General features: G+C 45.0%; 1 non-coding gene across 1 annotated transcript; it reads right to left on the bottom strand.

The window, feature by feature from the left end:
- Nucleotides 1–5,963: 5,963 nt before the first annotated feature.
- Nucleotides 5,964–6,045, bottom strand: TRNAL-UAG (transfer RNA leucine (anticodon UAG)). Its single transcript has one exon. It is a non-coding gene; the product is annotated as a tRNA-Leu (tRNA).
- Between the last annotated feature and the right edge of the window lie 19,693 nt (nucleotides 6,046–25,738).

Here is a 25,738-nt window from a genome sequence, read left to right on the forward strand (position 1 = left end):
TTAAAATAAACATAGGGCCATGGCGCACGTCTTTCTAAAAAAAACTAATACATTTCCATAATGTACATATCCTTATTCTACATATAGAGAAATATTCTATTTTTATTTATGTTCCGCTATATAGACATCACAACTTTTCATACAGAAATTTGTAAAATATCGTTTCATGCAGGTTTTTTGTACACGAGAACTGTTTGTGCGATTCATGTTCACTTGTGTGAGAACACACCTGAATGTTTTTGTACTGAACATTTGTGATTTATATTGTATTGTATTATTTATTGTTATGGTGCAGAAGGATGTAGGAACGGGATATGTAAGAGGTTCTGCAGGAGCAAATGACAATTGTTATCAAGTATTTCAATAAAATATTTAGTTTTTTTGTAAAATAGTTTGTCAAATAGTTTTATTGTCCTCAATGGGTCGTCCAGTTTTATAGAACTAAAGCTTGTGTTCAAATGACTCACTATTGTTAGTACCCATTCACACTATGGAGCAGAATCCGCATGCAGCAGCCTTCTATTGAACTCAATGGGGGGGAAGGGGGCATTCATAGTTCATACGTCGGAATCTCCACTTTTGACAAGGAACTTGATTCCGACGAAAGAATGAACGTGTTCCATCTTTTGGTAGAATCCTCTCGGGAAAGCCAGGGACTGCACTATAGTCTATGGGAAGGAGCTTATGTCCATAGCAGTGGATTCCGGTACATATGTCATGCAGATGGTTTACATGTCTTTATTATGTTTCCAGCTTCTGTACTTAGCTCACAAATCCCTCAGTTCTGCTGCTCACTCATTTTGACATCCACTGCTCAGGAAGGAGTGTGTCTGAAGCAGGCACTGAGCCCGCCATCACTCACCATGCATTCACTTCCTCCCTGAGTCTGCTGTGTGCTGGGTCTCTTCATCCAATCACTGCAGGCTGCTCTGTAACCCATCCTCTCTGTTTTCATGCTGTAGTCTGATAGACAGGACAGGAGTGAGCACAGAGAAGTGTTAGCCCCGCCCTCACTTACTGGACTTTGTCCCAGCCTGTGCTTTATCTGGGACAAAGATGAAGCTGCAGCCGGATAGGATTATGTTCTGGATGGTATGGGGACCCCTAGTGGTCTTTTTATAAGTCATGATTTCTATAAAAAGGAGATCACATTTTTGAATGAAGTATATTAGAAAGATTAATGTTTTGCCAAGATATACAACAAAGTGTTTAACCCCTTAAGGACACAGACCATTTTATTTTTGCGTTTTCCTTTTTTCCTCCTCACCTTCTAAAATCCATAGCTCTTTTAAATTTCCATTCACAGACCCATATGAGGGCTTGTTTTTTGCACGACCAAGTACTTTGTAATGCGCCCGGTGTCTCCCGAACCTCCCCTGCCTAGGAACATCTACCACCCGTCTGTGCCATCCTGAAGCCACCTGTGTCTCTGTGACTGGACTCTGGCAAGTCAGGCTGCAGTACTGTTAGAGGGGAGTGCTCCGTTTTACTTCCCACCATGTTGTACTTTTTAACGACATCACTAATTTTACACTAAGATGTATGGTAAACCCCAAAAATATTTTTGGTGTGGGTCAATACGATTAAAATTATACCCATGGTTACATACTTTTCTATTATTGTACTGCTTTTGAAAAATCTCTAACTTTTTTTTTACAAAATCAGTATGTTTAAAATTGCCCTATTTTGACCACCTATAACATTCTAATGTTTCCGTACTATTACACCGTTTACCGTACAAGGTCATTAACATTATATTTTTATAGTTCATACATATTGCGATACCATATATGTTTATTATTTATAGTTTTTTACACTTTTTTTTATACTAAAATAGGGAAAAGGGGTGATTTTAATCTTTATTGGGGAGGGGATTTTTCACATAATTTTTTTAAACTTTTTTTTTACATTTATTTTACACTTTTTTAGTCCCCATAGGGACTATTTATAGCAATCTTCAGATTGCCAATACTGTTCAGTGCTATGCATAACACTGATCAGTATTATCGGCGATCTTATGCTCTGGTCTGCTGGAAGGGAGATCAGAGCAGAAGACCCTGGGAGAGCGGCAGAGGCAGATGAGGGGACCATCTCGGCTGATCTGATCCCAGGCAAGTGCTGCACTGCCGCAGATGCAGTGATCTGTATTGATCATGGCATCTGAGGGGTTAATGGTGGACATCAGCACAATTGCTGATGTCCACCATTATCGGCGGGTCTTCAGCTACTGACAGCCGCCGGGACCCACCGTGCATGAAGCGAGCAAAGCTCCTGTGCTCGCTTCATAGCCGCGCCATAAATGTATGGCGCTGTGTGCAATGTTACTCGCTGCAGTGCATGTCCTTAAGGGGTTAAAATTGACAATGCCCATTTAGGGTCTATTCACACGTACAGTATCCTGTGCAAATTTGATGCGCAGGATTTGAAGATGAGTTTAGTCATTTAGTTTACATTGAAATCTACAGCAGAATATCCTGTGCATCAAATCTGCGCAGGATACTGTAGGTGTGAATACACTCTAAGGGTAGGGTCACATGTAACGGATCAGCAGCGTATTTTACGGTCCATCGGTGACCCAACCCATAGTGTGCCTCCAGCTGTTAACACCCCACCTCCCCCACTCTTTGGCCTTCTTGCAGCAGCAACCCACCACTCCGAGCAGCCACACAGGGGCCTGCGAGTTGTCGCGCGCATGCACAGTGTACTCAGACATCGCGGTTGCTCTAAGAACCCTTAGATTCATAGTATTTACAATGGCGAGGAGCATATAATATAATGAAGAAAAAATATTAAACATTTACATTGTTAGACAGTATCATTCAGAAACAGATATATGTCCAAAACATTCAAACGGAAAACGGTAGGAGGAAAGCAAGGTTTAGGCTAATTTAAAAGTCATATCTTTTCATGTTTACATATGACTGGAAACCTCTTGTTATTGTATGTAAAAATATCTAAAGCTACCAGAAGATGGCAGTATACACCATATATTGTCCACAGATAATCTGCAGCAGTGTTTTTCAACCAGGGTGCCTCCGGCTGTTGCTAAAATACAACTCCCAGCATGCCCGGACAGCCTTTGGCTGTCCGGGCATGCTGGGAGTTGTAGTTTTGCAACTCCTGGAGGCACCCTGGTTGAGAAACACTCATCTACAGACAAGCAACAAGTTATGTGTTTTATTTATTTTTATTTTTTATTGAAAGCCGAGGTACGTGCTCTCAAATCACCCAAGTGCAAGTAAAAGGTGCAAGTGTTCACACAAAAAAACGTGCACGAGGATGCGGTCTATCGCAAGCCCTTCTCCGAAAGGAGAGAGGCCCCCAAACAAACCAAAACCTTCACCTCCGGGCCAAAAGGCACCTGCGAGGTTCCAGGTACGATGTCCCCTTTCGCCGAAGCTACTCAGGGACCGAAAGTGTTCCCGGCAAACAACTAGGCATTAACCAGGTTGTCACCAGGGAACCAGTAAAACCGGTTTGGCATCCTGCTATGGGGTATAGCAGGGAGGTGAGGAACCTAATGGCCACACACACCTCCCCTAGACCGGCAGGAGGGACACCCAGAAGGGCTACCGCACCCTACCAAATCCTAGTGAACAAACGAACACAAAAAGTGGACACAGTGATAAAAAAAAAAAAATAAGTGGATGTGCGCAGTGTGTAATACTGCCCGGACATCAGACCGGATCTATAAAAATTCCCCGATCCTAGCTGGAAGGTCGGGATACTAAGGGCGAGTGCCCAGAAGAGTGAGAGAAAAAGTGCGTGCTATGTGCTTTCATTCAAGTGGGGTTGCCAATCCCAAGTGAATTCCGGCACCCTGGGGTCACCACTCTCAGGGCACTTGTGCACCTCGGCCTTCACTCTACCCGGACCTTAAGGCCAGATCCAGCAGGGAACAGGTCTCATTGGGGATGACTACTGTGCTATACAGCCATCCCTGGTACACCCGTCCTACTGTGTGGTTCCCCATCCTGCCTTGGTGGTCTTCCACACCGCCAACTAACAGGAAAGGTACTACACTTGATCTTAGCCAAAAGGCCGAGAAGCGATTATGTGTTGCCATGACAAGTTGGATATAACCATGGTTATGCCCTAAAAGCTTGGATGAGGAGACAATGTACCCGAGCATTGAAGAGTCAGCAACCATTATGGCGAGACCCTTCCGGAAATCCACATCCTGTCCATACCAGATACCAGACTAATCCAAAGGAAGGACTGCCTGCCATATCATTTTATTATACAATTTATTTTTATATCACTGATATTTTAATCAAATAAAGTATCCAGAAGTAAATATTTAAACCGAATGCCAAAAAAGGCGCTTTTCTGCTTTAGTTATTCGTAATAGGAATTGCTTACCGATACAGGAGTATAGAAGTCTTGTTTGCCAAAAAACACCATCAAACATGAGGATCTGTATGATAATAAGCCTAATAATAAGGTGAGGATTCCATCTCTGGGACCCTCATCAGACAACAGTATAGGGGTCTTAGATATGTAGATGAGAGAATGCCGCATCTTTTCAAGTACATGCGGAATTTCCGCATGAATTCTGCATAATTACACAGTGCACATAAAAAACTGCCTGTATTCATTGCAAATGTAAAATTTTGCGAGGAATCTGAGCAAATCCTGCATAAAATTCACATCAAATTCCCATTTAACTGAGAAAAAAAAGCCTCATCGACTTCAATGGGCTTCCGTAGCCAAATTCCGCAAAAATGTAAGACACGTCCGCAGCAAAAGTTCTGCTGTGTGAATGGGACAGCGGAATCCCATTGAAGTGAATAGGCTTGAAACACATTGCTCGTCTTGGTTTTAGCATTATATTTAGATATTGTTCTTACTGGTTTAGGCATTGGAATTAGATATTGCTCTTATTGGTTTTAGCGTTGAATCTAGATACTGGTCTTATTGGTTTTAGCATTAAGGAGTACTTTAATATTTAACATTTTGTTCATTAATCTCTTCCAAACAACTTTCTAATTGCATGTAATTAAAAAAAATAATCTATATTTCTATCTTTATTTCCACTGATAGCTACTGGGACCTACCGGGTATGATGCTTGGACCCACCGGGTATGATGCGCGCTCATTCGCTGAGCGTGTGTCATACAGCAGGAGCCCGCAGTGGATGTAAATGAAAGAAGCAATCTGATTGGTTGCTATGGGCAGCTGCACTACTCTTCCTCTACACAGGTTTTGATAAATGTCCCCCATAGAGTTCGGACTCATGCTGGCCTGGCATGAGTCCGAACTCCCATGCTGCAGCCGGGACACTGACAAGCACAGCGCAGCTCCCTGCCCGTCAATCAGAGAGGCGGGAGCAAGCGTTGTGCCCACAACACGGCGCTCCTGACATGGCCGGCAGGTTCCTCCTCTCTGTGTGCAGTGACTACGTTTTGGTATACAGCAAAATAAAAACATATCGTAATGGAAACAGTAAAACAGAGACAGAAATGCAGTGTGAACCCACCGTAACACGTGCTTTGAAGGGCTTGCCCCATCAGGACAGCTTCTGCCAGTACATGTGCCCTTTTAGGGCTTATGATTGTCATAAGAGGGGTACCGACCCCCCAACCCAACCCGCCCAGGACCCTCCTTTTATAAGCCAGAACGGATATCCGCTCTATAATCATGGATCGCACTCTAGCAGACCTGGGCTTTTCTTGCATTACATGATTGGTTGGCATGTAATGCTATATTTTCTCTGAATAGTCAGTTGTGATGCCCCCCCCCCCCCCCCTCTATAACAGCCGATCACCCTATTATACAGGACATCCCTTTTTATTAATTACGTGCCATAGGGATATAATGCACCCTCATCCCATGGTACATACGTTGCACATAGATACTATTGACTATTACTATTTGCTTTCTCGGGTATTTTTGTACTTTCCGAAATATTAACTTCTACTGTGAAAAGTGATTAAAATGGGAAAGAAAATGAAAAACACAACTGGCAGCGGTGGGATTCGAACCCACGCCATCGAAATGACTGGAGCCTAAATCCAGCGCCTTAGACCACTCGGCCACGCTACCATCTCAATGTCATACAGCTTCTTCATTAATGTAACCTGCTGGACCACCGACTCTTTTCACTCAACAACGCTTCCTCATATGTTAGGAATGTTGTAGATGTCTGGACAACATTGACGCTCGGTGTATTCTCATGTTCTCATTTGTGCTTTGAAAGATCTCAGTTGTAAGCGTGCAAAATAAATTTCCGTGTCTACATGCAAGACCTGTTCATTACCACCAGGTGGCACTGCGGTTTACTTGTTTCTCTAACAGAAAAACTAAATCAAGAAAATGTTACGCAACGGCCTTGATACAAAGATGCAGTAATGTGATTCCGGAGCGGAGCTGTACATATGGATGTTCTGGGCTCAAGATTTATCTTTATTGGCTGTCATAAGGACTGACCCCTTTAAATGGATTGATGCCGAAATAGTGGGGCCAAGCAGTATTAGGGTGCGTTCACACTGAGTAATTCTCCACTGCACTGTTCACACTGCGTAAATTCCGCTCACGGACATTTCGCTAGAAGACAGAACATCATTCCTCTTGGGCAATACGCGAGCAGAAGTCCATTGAAGTCAATGGTAAAAACATTTCCACTTGTAATTGTTTCCGCATGGAATTTGCGTGGAATTTGCGTGAAATTTGCGCAGAAATTGGTGGTTGTAGTCCAGCAAGAAAACCCCTCCTATATTCCACGCAGAATTCTGCGTTAATTATGCACAATTTCCGTGCAAATTTTTACACGAGGATTCCTCTCCTATTCCTCAGTGTGAACGCACCCTTAGGGTCTATTCGCATGGAGGAATTCTGCCTCAAATTAATGCCCATAGACTTCTATGGGTTTCCGCACTCCCATTCAACCTTCTGAAATTGAAATGGGAGTGCGGAATCCCATAGAAGTCTATGGGCTTTAACTTGAGGCAGAAATTTGGCCGTGTGAATGGACCCTTAGCTTGTTCATAGGGGCCTTTTTCTGAGAAAAAAAGCAATTTCTATTTCAGCAATGTAAACTTCTTTTCACAAAAATCCTAGGACCACACAAAAACTTAAACCAATAGTGCCGCCTCTGAGCCTCATACACCTACAGTATACGATGAGCCCTAATGCAGCTCTATTTACCTCTCTATATACAAGCATGCAGTTTTCTTTCCTCTTTGATGCAGCTAACAAAAATAAATAAAGCCACGTTAAATCCTATTATGGAGGTATTTTCCACTAAATCTTTACAGTGTCATATTATAGTAACCCATGGCATTTCTCTGACTTCGTACTATGGTTCGATTGCTACTCAAACATTTGTTCTCTTCATGTATCTGAGTGAGCACACCGAGTAAACATTCACAGTGTAGGGAGAAAACGTAAGTAAACCCACAAATACAAAACAGGTAGATAACCAGCAATTATCTCCACCAAATGTAAACATATTCTGAACACAGAAGTAAACATAGTCAAAGCATAAAAGAGTTTCTGGACAGGGAGGTGTGGATTTATGTGGCACAGTCTAAGGTTGCGGTCCCTAGAATAGTTACCAGTAGGAACCGAGACACAGAATGTGGGTCACAGCATCAGGTCTGGATACAGGACTTGAAGAAGTGGATATGGAATGTATGGGGACAGGACAGAGAGGGGGACGGGACATAGAGGGAAATGAAGTGAAACTCAGTAAGAAGTGGCGCAAAAATTACACCAAAATAGTTTACATTAAAAAAAGTTTTGCAAAAGTGGGCGTGATGGCAAAATAAGTTTAAAATTACAGGACACTTTAAAGGGGTACTCCCATGGAAAACATTTACTTTAAATCAACTGGTGCCAGAAAGTTAAACAGATTTGTAAATCACTTCTATTAAAAAATCTTTACCCTTCCAGTACTTTTTAGGGGTTGTATACTAAAGAGAAATCCAAAAAAGAAATGCATCTCCTCTGATGTCATGACCACAGTACTCTCTGCTGACCTCTGCTGTCCATTTTAGGAACTGTCCAGAGTAGGAGAAAATCCCCACAGCAAACATATGGTGCTCTAGACAGTTCCTAAAATGGACAGCAGAGGTCAGCAGAGAGCACTGTGGTCCTGACATCAGAGGAAATTCATTTCTTTTTTGGATTTCTCTTTAGTATCCTGGAAGGATTAAGATTTTTTTTAATAGAAGTGATTTACAAATCTGTTTAACTTTCTGGCACCAGTTGATTTAAAAAAAAAAAAAAGTTTTCCACGGGAGTACCCCTTTAAAAGGCTTATACCTGTGTTTATATGAAAATTTGGGTGCAAAGTTTACACTACAGCGTGTTTTAGCTGCGTTTTCATGACAAATTACCGCTGCACAAATACTGTAATTTGCCCCATTTTTACAGCAATTTCAGATTATCGTAAAAACACGATGGTTTTGCTTCGATACCACAAATAAAACATTACGTGTGAACACTTAACAAGTATAGCTTTATTTCAGAGGGGGGGGGTCTTTATTTTTTTGAGGAGGTGATTTCTTACTCACATCATTATTGTATTTGGATTATGATGCTTCGGATGAATCTTCTTCGATGGACTCCTGAACCATTTCACAATTCCCTTACACGTGACTTGCATTTTCCCACATTAATTATTCATTTTTTTAATTGCCACAGATTTTTTTTTACATTTTAGCCAAAATGGAAAAAAAACGCAGCCTAAAATTGATAAGAAGAGGAAAAAACTAAACCTCACGTATTTTCAAAGCAACAAAAGCTGAGCTATGAAAATGTGGTGCAAAAAAAAAAAGGTATGATAAAAATGACTGTACACATACAGTGGTCCCTCAACATATGATGGTAATTCGTTCCAAACGAGCCATCGTTTGTCGAATCCATCGTATGTTGAGGGATTCGTGCAATGTAAAGTATAGGAAGCTGTACTCACCTGTCCCCGCCGCTCGCGATGGTGACCCCGGGCCTCCACTGGGCTCTCTTGGTCATCTCCGGTCCTCTGCTGGGCTCTCCTGGTCTTCTCCGGTCCTCCGCAAGGCCTTACTGGGCCTGCTTAGCGACGTCATTACGCCGCTGCGTACGCCATTCCTATTGGATGGCGTGCGCAGCAGCGTATTGACGTCACCGGAGAGGGCCGAGAGAGGGCCGAGAAGACACCAGCGCTGGACCCGGAGGGCACCCCGGAGCATCGTGGAGGGGTAAGTAATACTTACCGCACCACACGGGGAACATTAAGCTGCTATCCGGCAGCAGTTTAAGCATTTTGCGCTGCCGGATAGCACTTAATGCGATGGCCCCGACATAAAAAAGCATCGTATGTCGATGCTGACATCGACATGCGCTGGCCTCTGAGAGGCCATCGTATGTCGATTTGATCATATGTCCGGGCCATCGTAGGTCGGGGTCACTGTAAACTACGCAGGTTTTTGAATATGTCCCTCGAGGACTGGCAGGCGTGCACACAAATGCTGCAGGTGCAGACAGTACCAGATGAGGCCAATGACATAGACACAATGCTGAAAGGCATGGACATGAAAGTCTTCAGACCCTTTCTGCTCTTCCCGTTATGTTGCAGCCTTTTGCTAAAATGGCAAAAAAAATCTCCTTCTCTCCATTATTCTGCACTTAAAGGGGTACTCTGCTGCTCAGCATTTGGAACAAACTGTTCCGAATGGAAGAGCTGACGCCGGGAGCTTGTGACATCATAGCCCCTCCTCCTCATGCTGTCACACCCCACCCCCTCAATGCAAGTCCATGGGAGGGGGCGTGACAGCTGTCACGCCCCCTCCCATAGACTTGCATTGATGGGGCGGGGTGTGACATCATGCGGGGGCAGGGCAATGACGTCACAAGCTGCCGGCACAAGCTCCAGCGTTCGGAACAGTTGCATTGCATTGAGGGGGCGGGACGTGACGCAATGAGGGGGCGGGCGTGAACACGGAAGCCCGCACCCAGTGTTCGGAACATTGAGTTCCAGACGCTGGGGAGCGGAGTAACCCTTTAAGCCAAGACTGTGAGCATGAGCTGAGAGTGACAGAGCCCCAGGGACACAGACAGGTCAACCTGACTGCTGCATTGCTGTACGGCAGAAACAAAACAGAAGCAACTTGCACAGACCACCAGGATCAAATAGTATGTTGTCAGCAGAGATGAGCAAGCGCGCAGGTCATGACACAATATTTCTGGGATGCCTCGCATACACAGCCCTCTGCAGGTCATGCCACAGCATCTTGATAGGGTTAAGGTCAGGATTCTAAGCTATTCTTCTATATGAACCATTCCTCAGTCTTACTCGTAGGATTGGGTTATTGTCGTGTTGCATCACCCAGCATCCATTCATCTATTCAGCTTGAGGTCATGGACAATCTGCTATAACAATATTTTCAGATATCTTTAAATTCATTGATTCCTCAATTATTTCAACAAGTCCAGGACCTTCGGTAGGAAAGCAGCTCTAACCCTTGAGGCTTCCTCCACTATGCTTCATACTTGGGATGAGGTTTTGGTGTTGTGTGCAGTATTCTTTTACCTCCCAATATGGCACTGTATCCTTGTGCTAAAAAGTCCACTCTATCTATAGAACATGTCCCAGAAACATGTGGAACATTGAGGTGGTCTTCTGCAACCATGAGGACAGTGATGCCCTTTTGGACAGCAGCAGTGTCCTTTGTGATGCATTTTTATGAACTCCATTCTTGTATAGTTAATATTGGAGTTTTTTTTTGTAATTTGTAGGGTCTTCTGCTGTTACCCTTTTTCTCACCTCCTTCAGGATTGCCCATTCTTCTGTTGGACGCCCTCTCGTAGGATGTTCCTTCACGCCTTATTCCCCAGGATAACCACTAAATTGTAACAGATACTATATTATGACATTATATTCAGGTGTGGAGCACTCACAGGGTGCAGAGGTAGCAGTTGTACCTTAGCCTTGGTGCCTAAGGAGACACTTAAGAAACACCTGGTTGGTGAAAAATTTTAGGTGGGGGACTGTTGTCAATTTTGCAACGGGCACAGGAGCTTTAAAGGGGTACTCCTGGTGCCAGAAAGTTAAACAGATTTGTAAATTGCTTCTATTAAAAAATCTTAATTCTTCCAGTACTTATTAGCTGTTATTTGCTCCACAGGAAGTTTTTTTCATTTTTAATTTCCTTTCTGTCTGACCACAGTGCTCTCTGCTGACACCTCTGTCCATTTTAGGAACTGTTCAGAGTAGGGATCGACCGATTATCGGTATGGCCGATATTATCGGCCGATAATCTCGATTTTGGGCATTATCAGTATCGGCAATTACCTTGCCGATAAGCCGATAATGCCCCGCCCCCCGCACCGCCCCGCGACTGCCGCCCCCCTGACCCGCCGCACCGCACCCCCGACCCACCACCGTAGTGCTGGGCGGTATACCGGTATGGATTTTTGCCCATACCGCTATACCGGTCGGGCCCCTCCCCCACCCTCCGAGTCAATAAAAAAATAAATAAATAAAAACTTACCCGTAATGGGGGTGATCCGGGCCATCCATCCTTCCGTCCTGTAGTGTCCGGCGCCATTCCGGTTGAACCGGTCCGGGCTGTCCTTCTTCTCCGGCGGTCATCTTCTCCACTCCGGGCAGGCTCCGGCCTAGTACGCTGCATAGACGCCGCTACGCCAGGTGTGTCGCTGCGCACGGGCGTCACTGCGCAGCGGCGTCTATGCAGCGTACTAGGCCGGAGCCTGCCCGGAGTGGAGAAGATGACCGCCGGAGAAGAAGGACAGCCCGGACCGGTTCAACCGGAATGGCGCCGGACACTACAGGAAGGAAGGATGGATGGCCCAGACCACCCTGACAGGTAGGGGGAGAGAAGCGGGTGGCAGCCTATGGCACCGCAAAAGCCACTGCAGATCATTGATTTAAAGCGCCCGCTTTAAATCAATGATCTGCAGCGGTGTCGCAGGGGGTTAAATAGCCGATAACTTATACCGGAATATCGGTATAAGTTATCGGCTATCGGCCCTAACCTGCACCGATTATCGGTATCGGCCCAAAAAAAACGATATCGGTCGATCCCTAGTTCAGAGTAGGAGAAAATCCCCATAGCAAAGATATCCTGCTCTGGACAGTTCCTAAAATAGACAGAGGTGTCAGCAGAGAGCACTGTGGTCAGACAGAAAGGAAATTCAAAAAGAAAAGCACTTCCTATGGAGCATATGGCAGCTGATAAGTACTGGAATGATTAAGATTTTTTTAATAGAAATGATTTACAAATCTGTTTAACTTTCTGGCACCAGTTGATTTAAAAAAAAAAAAGTTTTCCAGTGGAGTACCCCTTTAAGCTACCCCTCTATGGGGGACATTTATTAACGTTGCCTTTACGATGCCATTCTTCCTGACAGAATTTGTTGAGCCTATTTTTTATGTTGTGCGTCAAATTCACTATAAAGGTGCACGGCCTTAATAAATATTGCAGCTTTTGGTTTTAACCCTCTGATGAAAAGGTTGCCTCGACATGGAATTCATTTGTGGCTTGTTTAAGGACAAGTTAAAAGGCGCAAATAATAAAGATCGTCCACCGCTTCGGAAAGTGCCCAAAGCTGGAGTTCACAGTCAGTTTAAAAAAAGGTTATATATCAAAAAGGCGCAACAGAAAGGCGCATTAATACACTGCGTCCAAGGATCTGCCTTTTTGCCGCCACAAAAACGGCAGTAATCCAATAGTAAATGTCCCCCTATAAGCGTTTTATTGGTGTAGTAATAATTACTACATATTCACAACAATGTATAAGGAAAGAAGATAATGCACTCACCGCTGGTTATGATGCAGAAATTCAAGCTTTATTTCCAAAGGAATGCACAAACTTCAGAAGACAGGACAGGAACACAGGGAGCTCGGGTGTTGCAGGTGAGGCGGGGGCGTGACGGAGGGGCGGCAACTAGTGTTGCAGGTGAGGCGGGGGCGTGACGGAGGGGGGCAACTAGTGTTGCAGGTGAGGCGGGGGCGTGACGGAGGGGGGCAACTAGTGTTGCAGGTGAGGCGAGGGCGTGACGGAGGGGGGCAACTAGTGTTACAGGTGAGGCGAGGGCATGACGGAGGGGCGGCAACTAGTGTTGCAGGTGAGGCGGGGGAGTGACAAAGGGGCGGCAACTAGTGTTGCAGGTGAGGCGGGGGCGTGACAGAGAGGCGGCAGCTAGTGTTGCAGGTGAGGCGGGGGCATGACGGAGGGGCAGCAACTAGTGTTGCAGGTGAGGCGGGGGTGTGACGGAGGGGCGGCAACTAGTGTTGCAGGTGAGGCGGGGCCGTGACGGAGGGGCGGCAACTAGTGTTGCAGGTGAGGCGGGGGCGTGACGGAGGGGCGGCAACTAGTGTTGCAGGTGAGGCGGGGGCGTGACGGAGGGGCGGCAACTAGTGTTGCAGGTGAGGCGGGGGCGTGACGGAGGGGCGGCAACTAGTGTTGCAGGTGAGGCGGGAGCATGACGGAGGGGCAGCAACTAGTGTTGCAGGTGAGGCGGGGGCATGACGGAGGGGCGGCAACTAGTGTTACAGGTGAGGCGGGGGCGTGACGGAGGGGCGGAAACTAGTGTTGCAGGTGAGGCGGGGGCGTGACGGAGGGGCGGCAACTAGTGTTGCAGGTGAGGCGGGGGCGTGACGGAGGGGCGGCAACTAGTTTCGCGCTCGAGGGCGCTTCCTCTGGCCCGTACGGGCCAGAGGAAGCACCCTCGAGCGCGAAACTAGTTACCGCCCCTCCGTCACGGCCCCCGCCTCACCTGCAACACCCAAGCTCCCTGTGTACCTGTCCTGTCTATTGAAGCTTGTGCATTCCTTTGGAAATAAAGCTTGAATTTCTGCATCGTAACCAGCGGTGAGTGCATCATCTTCTTTCCTTATACTTTGTTGTGAATACTTACCTGTGGACATTCTTGATAATAGCACCTCCATTTTCCTATGCACTTTACACCAGGACTGATACACGTTGTTGGCTACCATTTTTTTACCTTATCATATTGCATTAGCGGTGCCAGACTATTTTTCTTTTACTATGCTGTAATTACTACATATTATACAACCCAGTCAAGAGTCTTTGCCTATGTCATACACAGGTCAGACATGCATATAGCTTGGGCACTTGCTTAGCTGTTCCTTGACTGTGTGTCAATATTTTCCAGCTTGCAGAACATAATGTACTTACACACCTACTGTTTAAAGAACGTCTCCTTTCATTCAGGGCCCCATGGGAGCAGGAGCCGTGACTTAGAGAACAAGCACCTACTAACTAAATGTACTGCAACAATTCACAACCAGTTAATAGTAAGAGAAAATATACCAAGAAAACAAAACATTATAGTGAGAAAACTGACAGGCAGAAATTATGTGCTTGTTTTCGTGGAGAAATCAGTAACCGAGTGCCGAAAAGCAGAGGCCAAAAGCTATGGGGGAGACTTATCATTTATCACCGGTCCAAAAGGAAAAGTTGCTGGGTTGCCCATAGCAACCAATCAGATCGCTACTTTCATTTTTGAAAAGGCCTCTGAAAAATGAAAGTAGCAATCTGATTGGTTGCTAAGGGTAACCCAGCAACTTTTCCTCTGGACAGGTTTTGATAAATCTCCCCCATAGTGGTACCTGAGCCACGTGCTGTAGTACAATAGTATAAGGACAGCTTAGGAACCTACTGCATTTCCCCCGAAAATAAACCCTACCCCGAAAGTAAGCCCTAGCAGTATTATCAGGGTGGGCTGCAATATAAGCCCTACCCCGAAAATAAGACCTAGGCCAGGGGTAATCAACGCGATCCAGATCCAGACCGTGGCTGCCAGTAATGCTCGCAGCCCCGATCCCGGTGGGAGGATGGGGGGCTGTAGCAGTGTGGAGGATGGGGGGCTGTAGCAGTGTGGAGGATGGGGGGGCTGTAGCAGTGTGGAGGATGGGGGGGCTGTAGCAGTGTGGAGGATGGGGGGCTGTAGCAGTGTGGAAGATGGGGGGGGGGGTGCGGCATCCTCCACACTGCTACAGACCCCCATCCTCCACACTGCTACAGACCCCCATCCTCCACACTGCTACAGACCCCCATCCTCCACACTGCTACAGCCCCCCATCCTCCACACTGCTACAGACCCCCATCCTCCACACTGCTACAGACCCCCATCCTCCACACTGCTACAGACCCCCATCCTCCACACTGCTACAGACCCCCATCCTCCACACTGCTACAGACCCCCATCCTCCACACTGCTACAGCCCCCATCCTCCACACTGCTACAGCCCCCCATCCTCCACACTGCTACAGCCCCCATCCTCCACACTGCTACAGACCCCCATCCTCCACACTGCTACAGACCCCCATCCTCCACACTGCTACAGCCCCCCATCCTCCACACTGCTACAGCCCCCATCCTCCACATTCCTGCAGCCCTACCCTGAAAATAAGCCCTAGTGTGTTTTTTGGTACTGTAATTAATATAAGACCCGGTCTTATTTTCGGAGAAAGGCGGGTAGATTTGTTCTAGAGCTCAATGAGAACTGCATAAAACTGCATACATTACAGTCTCCAGTAATAAAAGGTGGCCATATTTGTGTTAACTAAGGCCATGTTCACGCAGCAGAATTTCGGTGGAAATATTCTGCTCAGAAATTCCGCTGCATTGATTTCAATGGGAATCTGCTGCACCGAAACATCTACCATGGAAATGCCGTTTTTGCCGTCCGCAGAAACAATAAACATGTTTGTCTATTAAGACGGCACATATCCGAGCGGTCCCAGCCAGGGCTCGAGTCCTGCAGGAACGACGTTCCTTTGCTTTTTCCAGAGAAGGAATGCCATCCCTGTTTCCTCCAGGACCGACCTCTGTTCTTACCCTCCCTCTGTCTCCTCCCCCGGCCCGGACTGCTAGATGCATGAGATGTAGGACCTGTGATGATGTCACCAGCACATGTTGGGGGCGGAGCTTAGCTGTGGAGGAGAGATTGTGGCTGAAGGACCTGTGTGATGCTGTGGAGGAGGCGGGGCTAGCTGGAGGAGAGGTCACATGTCACCCCAGTAAGGTAATTACATGGAAATCTTGGATGAGTTCCCACACTTATTTTTCCAGGACTTGGCCCCTGGTCCTAGCCCTGATAGGACATGCTGCACATTTTACACCGTGTGAACATAGCCTAAAAGGTGCACGGGAATGAAGTAAAATGTTGTTCTTACAGCATAATCCTTGTCCATAGCCAAGCCAGCAAACTAATTCTATCCTCATATCTGAAAAGTAGCCTAAACTTATGGTACAGGTCAGCATAGTGGTGCGGAGAATGTTAATATATTTAATGACCAGCATTTATCATTGTAGGTATGAGTGAAGCATTTTTCTACACCTTTTTTTGTGTGCTGGTAATGTGTAGGAGCGCCAAATTTATTAAATGGTAACAGAACATTTGATACATTTTGTGCAGGTCACATCTTCTAAAATTTCTCTCTTCACATACACCAAAAAGCGAAGTCTGGGCTGGTGTAGTTTTAGAGACTTTTCAGTGGTTTTGCGCCTTCTTTGCGACTTTTCATAAAAAGGCGCAGTTCATAAAACCCTTCCATATCATGTGTATTGCCAAAATCAGTGGATTACAACTCAATATCAGCAGAAATGTGTCAACCTAAAGGCGCAAAAAAGGCACAGTTTCTAGACACAAAAAACAGTCTAAAGACAATGATAGATGTTGGCCAATGTGTCTCAGCTCACCTGCATGGAAATGTCTTGGAATCCATCACTTTTCATTAAAACAGACCAACACATTTCAGACCATGACTAATGGCTTGCATCTAAAACCCGTCAGTCTGTATGGTGTCCTTCATCTGCTGCCTTGTATTAGAATGTTGTATAGTAAGCTTGCTATCGCCCTAGATAGAAGAACGTTTTGTGTTACAGAGTATAGTATAGAAGTCTTAAGGAAGAGCGCTGGATTCCCAGACATTTCTACTTGTGGAAAACAGTATGCTCGTGAATTACCATGGTATACCCGTGCTGGACCCACTGAGTAGACTACTAGTGACTGGTTCAATCCATTTCTGAGTGTACTCTTTTTTGTGAGACCCCCAAGTACAAGTGGTTATGTGTATGAGCACAACCTAACCGTCCCCTGATGTATGAAATGAAGGGAAAGAAGAATCGGACATGGTTGGTTGGTTTTCAAAATGCCTCATGTTCTGTCATATAAATGACACAATGAAGGTTTATGGAGTAGTCAGGGCTCACCGCTATCTTACATGTATGGACAGCAGTCAATTTGAATGATGTTTTCCTGTCAATACCTTCCTGTCTGGTGAAACACTATACAGTTATCCCTCAACTTACAATGGCCTCAACATGCAATAGTTTGAACATACAATGGTCTTTTCTGGACCATTGTAACTTGAAACCAGACTCAACATACAATACTATGGAATCTGCGAAACGTGTCAAGGGCTGGAAGAACAGACCAATCAAAATGGACATTTCACTGGTAAAACACCTGTATTACTGAAGTGTATGCACTGACTGGTGTCTGGTAGCGCCTCCTACAGTACAGGGAGGTATTACATGTTCTGTACTCTTTACCTGTACCAGGGTTAGCTGCTCCTTTGGACATCAGGTGAGGGCGGCTCCATTTTCAATTTATTTTTATTTTTGTGAGGACATTGCGTGTTCTGTAAAAGACCCTGAAGAAGCTCCTGTCCTCTACATAGACCAGTGTTTCCCAAAGAGGGTGCCTCCAGCTGTTTTGCAACAGCTGGAGGCACCCTCTTTGGGAAACACTGAAATAGACAGTGATTACAGCTCCCAGCAGATCTTTATTACTTTTATATGTAAGGACTTGCTTTATCTATATTAGTTATCTACTTATTTTTCTTTAATCCTCACTTTTTCCTATTTTTGGATGACATTTTGGGGCTTCAGAACCAATTACCAGGTTTCCATAGAGTTATGGTCTCGACATACAATGGTTTCAAGATACAATGGCCGTCCTGGAACCGATTAATATGGTAACTTGAGGAATCATCTGTATACTAGATGTTCAAAAATGTGTCTAGTTGTCCTAAAGAATAACCCATAACTCTATGCACAGTTTTAGGTAAAAAGAAGAATATCTAATTTGCTTTCACAATGTCACAAAGCAGAAGTGCCTCAGGGTGACAGATGTAAATTAACACAAAAACATGTAGTCTCTCGCCCTGATAATCTGTCTGTGCCATTACGATGGTCTGCTGCTCAGAGCTTCCTGTTCTCCACACTAACACACAGGAAGTGCCTGCTCAGCCAATCACTAGCTGAGACAGGTCACCACTGTGGCCAGTGATTGGCTGATCAGTCCTTTCCTATGTGTCAGGAAGGAGAACAGGAAACTCTAAAGAGCTTAACCAGAACCATCAGACTGGCACAGTTGGGTTATCATTGACAGATAAGTACATGTTTTTTTTTATTAACTAGTTTTAAACATTATTGTCATATTAATATTCAATACCGTACTTATTAAGGGATATCTAATCTACTCTTCTAATGTTAGGCCATCTACAAGGCCTTAGTTGGTATAGAGATCCCCCTACGAGACATTAAAGGGGTACTCCGGTGAAATATATATATATATATATATATATATATATATATATATATATATATATATTTTTTTTTTTTTTTTTAATCATCAACTGGTGCCAGAAAGTTAAACAGATTTGTAAATTACTTCTATTAAAAAATCTCTTAATCCTTCCTGTACTTATTAGCTGCTGAATACTACAGCGGAAATTCTTTTCTTTTTGAAACACAGAACTGTCTGCTGACATCACGAGCACAGTGCTCTCTGCTGACATCTCTGTCCATTTTATGAACTGTCCAGAACAGCATATGTTTGCTATGGGGATTTCCTTTTACCCTGGACAGTTCCTAAAAATGGACAGAGATGTCAGTAGAGAGCACTGTGCTCATGATGTCAGCAGACAGCTCTGTGTTTCAAACGGAAAAGAATTTCCACTGTAGTATTCAGCAGCTAATAAGTACAGGAAGGATTACGATTTTTTAATAGAAGTATTTTACAAATCTGTTTAACTTTCTGGCACCGATTGATTTAAAAAATAAAAATAAAATTTCACCGGAGTACCCCATTAAAGGGTGTAAAAAAAGCATTAATCTTCCCATCGTGTGGATAATTATTTGAGCACTATGCTGGTGAATGGACACATACAGCCAAAAGAAGCCAACACAAGACCTCTCAGTCCTGGTAACTAATCATAAGGGTTAAAGCTACTAGCCATGCACATGGGACTTTGATCGGCCACAATATGGCGAATCAAAGTCTTATAGGATTGTTTGTTGGAATGATCTTGCCAAAACATGCCAAACTAATAGGGTGCGCTCACACGGACATCTGTCCCTGTTTCCCCCCCCCCCCCCGTTTAGGTTCTGCTTTTAAACGGATTACAAACTGTTGTAAAATAATTCCATTGATGTCAATGGGATTTTTTTACAATCTTTTCAAATCCTTTTGCACCCGTCAGCGCTCATTTCCGTTTTTTTATTTACGGGAGAAAAGACGGTGCATGCAGTATTTTTTCTCCCGTCAAAAAAAAAAAACGGAAGAAAAAATGGATACAGTAAATTTAACATTGAAGTTTATGGAAAACAGATGGGGCTTTAATGTCATCTGTTTGCATTCGTTTTTTGATCCGTTTTTACTTCTGAGCATGCTCAGAACAATTTATTTTTATTTTTATGGGTTTATTAACTGAACAATAGCGGATCCAAATGGATAACATCTGTTTGCATCCGTTTTTGTCCTTTTTTTTATCTGTTTTTATTTTTGACAGGAGAAGAACGGGAAGGGTCTAGACGGCCGTGTGAACGCAGCCTAAAGCAACATTTTACTGTCGTATTTAAAAAAAAAAAAAAGAGTCTCGTTGCACACAAGCACTCTTTTTTTTTTTTTTAACCAGCAATGACTGACAAAATCCAACGTGGCCAATCATACCTTTGGCAGACATAAGTCATCCCATCACAAGGATGGTCAGCCAACCCCCCAAAAATGGGGGGAAAAATCTACGCACATAACACCATGTCTACCATTCCTTCTGTCCGTCCGTGTGAGAAGTGTCTATACTAGAAGAATACGTTATACTCTAGTGGTAAGTTTCTGCCTATTACAACTAGTTAATATTCCATTAGGAAGAGAGGAGAGGGCAGAGGGGTCAACATTAGGCATTTTGTCCCTGGGGAATTGTAAAACCATGTTTGCTCTATGAACAACCAGGACTGACAAGAAAAAACTAGAAAAAGGAAGGTAAAGAAGAGCAGAGAGATTCTGAGCAGATGTGGAAAAAGCCAACAGAAGAAGGCACCATTAAATATATTAGTGGGGTCTTGTCCCTATTGCGTCTATGAGAACTTTTTTCAGTCCTTTAAAGCACACATGAAATTCTAGCCTGTGGTATTAGGAAGCCGTACGTGAGGACAGATGCCCTCCATCCATCAGTGCCCGTGACACAATCCTGAGCTGCGTACAGTATGGCCTCCCGGTATCTTAATGTCACAGTTCACATGGACATTACGCTGTTCCCGATGAGTATGACTCCCTTGTGACGTATACTGACATGCCAGGACTCAGGTCAAGTCAAAGGCTGCGGGCAAAGGTCAGGTTCCAGCTTGAGTGCCATTTCCTTGACCACATACGGAGGTCAGGTGCTTGCGCTTTTTTTGTGATGTCTGCTGCAAAGTTTTACCATGTGCCAACAGGTTACTATGCTGTAAATATCAACCATGCTTTCATATGTAACCACGCTGACACAGCAGAAACCTAAACTGGAACATTTCCCAGGGGTCTATTCACACTGCAGTGTATGTTGGAGGGATATGTTAGGAGTATTGCATGCAGCACCCTCCTGTTGATCTCAATGGGATTTTATTGCTCAGTTCAGACTACAGACGTTCCGTAGCAGAACTTCTGACAAGGAATTGGATTTCATTGAAAAATTAAGCATGTTTAATTTAATCTTCTGGCAGCATCCGCTGAAGAAGTCCTAGAGCTAGGAATGTGTATCACGGTAATTTTGTAAGTTATTGCGGTTCCACGGTATTTAACAGTAATTTCCACCCCCCCATCATGGGAACTAATCATGTTACCCACAAGCGCTGCTCTCCTCATCCTCCTGTGAGTTGCGGGCCACCAGTAAAAACTCTGTACTGTACTACATATTCCTGTGCCCGGGCTGCAAAAATATACAAAATAAACTTTGACTCACCTTCCTACGTTCCCCCGTTGCTATGGTAATGGCCTCACGGTCCTCATCTACGGTCCTCTTGCTGCTTCCTGGGGACGGGTACGTCACAGAGCTGTCAGCGTATGACCGGCCGCAGCGACGTCCCGCCTTGGCCTGCGATAGGCTGAGTGCACCGGCCAGCTCCTTACATGACAGTGCGCTCAGCCTATCACCGGTCGAGGCGGGACATCGCTGGTGGCCAGTGATACGCTGACAGCTCTGTGACGTTCCCATCCCCAGCGTGAGGCCGATACCGGAGCAACGGGGGAACGTAGGAAGGTGAGTTAAAGTTTATTTTGTTTATTTTTGCAGCCCGGGCACAGGAATAAGTAGTACAGTACAGAGTTCCAGCACCGGCAGCCCACAACTCACAGGAGGACGAGGAGAGCAGCGCTTGTGGGTGACATATGATTAGTTCCCTGATGTGGGGACAGCACGCTGCGGCTGATGATTCATTCATTCGAAGGGTGGGGGGGAGGGGCCCAACTGGTATGGGGAAAATTAATTAATTCATATTCATATCGGGCAGGAAATAAACAAATTTCTGCAGCGAAACACAATGGGACTCTGCTGCAACAGAATTTCCCTGCCTGATTCTGTGTGGAAATTCAGTTGTATGAACATGGCGCTAACCCTTATAATAGCATCTAATTGCTTGGGGTTCTAGAAGCGGAATAGACACGTCAATTAGCTCATTACAGAAGTTTAAATCATTATTGTCATTTAAAATAACTTTTGATATTTCACGCAGACATGTCAAAAGTTTTGGTTGGTCAGAGACCCAGTGCTGGTCTCTATATAGCCCGGAGCAGCAGGTGGCAGCATGCTTAGGCTACTTTCACACTGCTGCTGTGCCCAAACCGTAAACGGCCGTTAGGCTCTTTTTTTTATTTTTTTTTAAGCATTCAACGCCCGTTTTTGGGACAAGGCACAACGGGCAAATAACCAGTCCCGATCGATCCCATTTACTATAATGGGGTCCGTCAGGCGCCGTTGTTTTGTAGTGGGAGAAAAAGACGGCACATGCAGTCATTTTTCTCCTGCGATTCTTCCCTGCTCCCCTGACGGCCGTCACACTGCTGGGTCCTACACTCTCCCTGCAGCACCCGCATTCTATGTGGGGTCTGCGTCTCTAGTTTCGGAAACCTCCGGGGACATGACGTCACGCCATGCCCCCTCCATTCATGTCTATGGGAGGGGCGTGGCGTGACGTCCCCAGTCCCGGAAACCCGGAGGTTTCCGAAACTAGAGACGCAGACCCCACATAGAATGCGGGTGCTTCAGGGAGATAGAGATCATTTTCAGTGTATGGTTAAATATCACCTGACCAGATGGCACAAGCTTGTAGAGCGGTTGACACTGATGAAAATGGTATTTGCCGCTCTGCGCTCCGTTTGTCCGGTATACTCATTTTTCTGTATATGCTAATTAGCAGACTTGGTGCCCGCAGGGCGTTCCGTTCAGTGCCCTTCATCCGCCGTGCGGCCCGCCTCATGAATATTCATAACCCTCCTACTGCTTCTTTCCCCAAGTACTGTGCATATGTTGCTTCCAGGGTCCACCCGAAAGCAGCATGTGGCGTACATGGATGCCGGACATACGTAAAGGGACCCTAAGGTTCTAATATATTTTTTTCATAATACACTTCAGTTGTGCAATTAATCTCAGCTTATAGAGATAAGATACATTTTAGGTGTAGTGTCTCTTAGGCCCCATTATACAGTGCACATTTGAGCAGTAGTTTGCCCCAGTATTTTAAGGCGTACCCGTCAGATCCCGTTACATCACTCAGTACCTAATCCTGACCATGTACATTTTTATGTGTCTGGCACCTTTATTTTTTTTTTATTATACTTTTAATTTAGCTCACTGGTCTGAATTCCTCTCAAAGGGAGGGGGCGTGGCCTCACTGTGTAGGTCTCCCCTAGCATTAGCAAAACTACAACTCCCAGCTAGGGATCCACCGATATCGATTTTTTTTTATTTTTTAGGGCCGATACCTATAATCTGTGGCCTTTCAGGCCGATAGCCGATAAATATTTCTCCACCCCCCCAGCGAAGCGTCTGCAGATCATTGATTTAAAGCGGGCGCTTAAAATCAATGAACTGCGGGGCCAGAGACTGCCGCCCACCTCTCTCCCCCTGCCTGTCCTTAGTCCAACCATCGCCGCTGCCCCATGGCCTCCCCCATCCCCGGTTTTATAATTACCTGTCCCCGGGGTCCACGCTACTTCTGGCTCCAGCGGCGTCCTGAGCTGTCACTGTGCGCACTGGCGGTGATGTCGTGTTGATGTTGTCACTCGTTATTGCACAGCGTAACGCAGGACGCCGCAGGAGCCAGAAGTAACGCGGACTCCTGGAACAGGTAATTATAAAACCAGGGATGGGGGAGACAATGGGGACAGCGGCGGTCTCTGGCCGGGGTGGTGCGGTGGGGGGTGCATTATTGGATTATCGGCAAGGTAATTGCCGATACCGATAACGTCCAAAACTGTGAATATCGGCCAAACCGATAATCCGTCGATCCCTACTCCCAGCTTGTCCTCACTGACAGTAGCGGGACACAATATGACAGTGGGAGGATTTTTCCTCCAGGTGTGAGCCCTGCACTCACAGCTGTCAATCAAGGAAGTGTGTCCATGACATAGGTGATGACGCATGGACACAGCAGGACTAGTATGTGTCCAAGCAGGCAGGGGGGGGGGGCAGTTGTTTGACTGGCTTTTTCAGTATGAAACACTGACATGTTTCTAATGAAAGCAATTGCAAAGCCTATTGGTTATACATGCTTTACAACATATCAAAGGTTTTTGTATCTGACAGTGCCCATTTAAGCCAAACTCATGGTTGCATGCACTAAAACATTCAGTGTTTTTCTGAAAAAAAGCTACGTCCAGATGTCAAGGGGAGCCAGTAGTAAAAAATAAAAGCCATACCATTTTTTTTTTAGCATTTTTCTTCCCTTAGGGTAGGGTCACACGTGCCGTTTTTTCCTGCGAATTTGCTGCTACATATTTTACTACCCATTGACTTCAATGTGCCCTTAGGTGGCATTTTCCCAAATGGAAGCATGCTGTAGCTATGGCGTTTTTCACCTTTTTTGTGGTGATCTATTTTACACGGTTCTCTATAGGTTGAAAAAAAATGTCTATAAAAAAACTCATGTGTAACTCCATGTTTTTTTCCCCTCACATTTTTCAATAGAAATCCTGGAGTCATGATATGACATTATAGAGACATGATCAAAGATTCACATGACATGACATGGTAAAAAAAAAAACAAAACCGGTGAGGCATTTTTTTTCAGAACAAGAAAATGTGTTGCAAAAACTATGGGGGTCATATTCAAAACTCTTCACGTCAAAAATGGTGCCAACATTTTGGAGGGCATTCCGTCTAAAGGTAGATGACACGCACTCCTCACTGAGAGATCCAGGGTCCCGTTCCGGAGACTGCAGGGGGTCCCAGCGTTCGGACCCCCTGCAATCCACAGTTTACTTTTGCCGTAGTTCTCCTGTAATTATTGTCAAAAGTTAACAATTTTTTTTTCCTCATGGTCACCGCACTTGCACTCGCATTTAACCCCTGGACATGTTTTAATCATACAGTTATCGCTTGTATGGGCACTAGTAATCATGGAATAAGTGCGATGCTTCCGCCAGAATTTTCTTGGATTTACAATTTGGCACCATACTCAATTTTGCGCAAAAAAATTCAATATGGTGGCAAAAAAATTCATGTGGTGCCAAATCCGGCAATTTTGGCACAACAAAACAGCAAAACAAAAGTGGCACAAAAATGAACTCTCATATTTCAAATCAGCACAAGAGAAAAAAAAAGTGTGATTAACATCGCTGGAACAGAAATTACAATAGTTTTTGAATATCTCCCCCATTGTGTGAAGGAAGCCAAAGGTTAGGTTCACCCAGTGGTCCAAATTTATCAATATCTCTAACTGCATTGCCCATAGCAAGCAATCAGAGTTCAGCTTTTATTTTACTAGAGCAATCTGAGAAATGAAAGCTGAGCTGTGATTGGTTGTTATGGGCAAAAGCAGACAGATTTGGCGCTCAGAGAGATAAATTTGGACCATTAATGTGTAACTGTTATTTCTAAAGGCCCATTTAGTTTCTTTGTTTTCAAACATCCATAGATTTCCAATATGGCTTCTATCATGTTTACATGGGTCCCTTCTTAACCCCTTAAATGGGCACTGTCATCAACTTTATTTTTTGATATGTTGTAGTACTTATGTACTACAACATATCTCTAATATACTTCCATTATTTATTTATTATTTTTCATGGTGAAATTTACGTTTAAAAACCGGCCACTAGGGGTCACCCTCCTAGTGGCCGCCTGCAGCCTGGCGTGATGTCACGCCAGAAAAAGGACTGTTTTTGGCTGGGCAAAATCAGTCCTTTTTCTTTTCGGCTGTGCTCGCTCCCTGCCTGTCAATCAGACAGGCGGGAGCGAGCGCATTAAACGCTGGGGCTGCGCGCATTGGCTGGTTATAGTC

The sequence above is a fragment of the Hyla sarda genome, chromosome 8, assembly GCF_029499605.1.
Source record: "Hyla sarda isolate aHylSar1 chromosome 8, aHylSar1.hap1, whole genome shotgun sequence".
Lineage (NCBI taxonomy): Eukaryota > Metazoa > Chordata > Amphibia > Anura > Hylidae > Hyla > Hyla sarda.